Below are 721 nucleotides of genomic sequence, written 5' to 3' on the forward strand. Positions count from 1 at the left end.
TCCACAAAGGATTTCAATGTTAAAAATACATATACAATGTTAAACAAACATGAAAGAAACTGTACTACAAAGTTACAAAATATTGAATGAGATATCTGCATTATTCAAACAATATTAAATTTAGTTTAGCACAATAAGTAAATACTTTTCATTACATAGGAACACAATTAATCATCAAATCGTGTAGGGCATTTAACATGACGTTTAGGACGAGAGTCCTTAAATGCAATAACATCCCTTGATGAATTGTTTGTCGGGTTATAACTATTTTTTTCTTTTTCTTTTGCACGATTTTGCACTTCATCATTTTCTACACTACCCAGCAAACATTTTCATGTTTTTAAAACATCCTAAAAACGACATTTCATTGTTTTCAGCACGTTTATAATTACGTTTAGAAAAGGTTTTTTGAGAACTTTTATATACGACCTTAGAACGTAAATAATTAACATTTCTAAAAACTTTTTTATAATCTTTTAATTACCTACATTAAAACGTTTAGGGTAAATTAGGGTATAATAATTTTTTAATTCATATCTGAAATAGAAAGGGAGAGAAAGAAAGAAGACATATCTGAGAAAGAAATGGACATCCTATATATGTATGTGTAAATTACAAATAAATAGGGTACAAAAAGAGAATTAAAATATTATATTTATTTAATTAAGAATGAGTAATACAACAAAATATATGTAATAGCTCGAAATATATAGACTATATC

The sequence above is a fragment of the Procambarus clarkii genome, chromosome 35 (assembly GCF_040958095.1).
Source record: "Procambarus clarkii isolate CNS0578487 chromosome 35, FALCON_Pclarkii_2.0, whole genome shotgun sequence".
NCBI classification, from domain to species: Eukaryota; Metazoa; Arthropoda; class Malacostraca; order Decapoda; family Cambaridae; genus Procambarus; species Procambarus clarkii.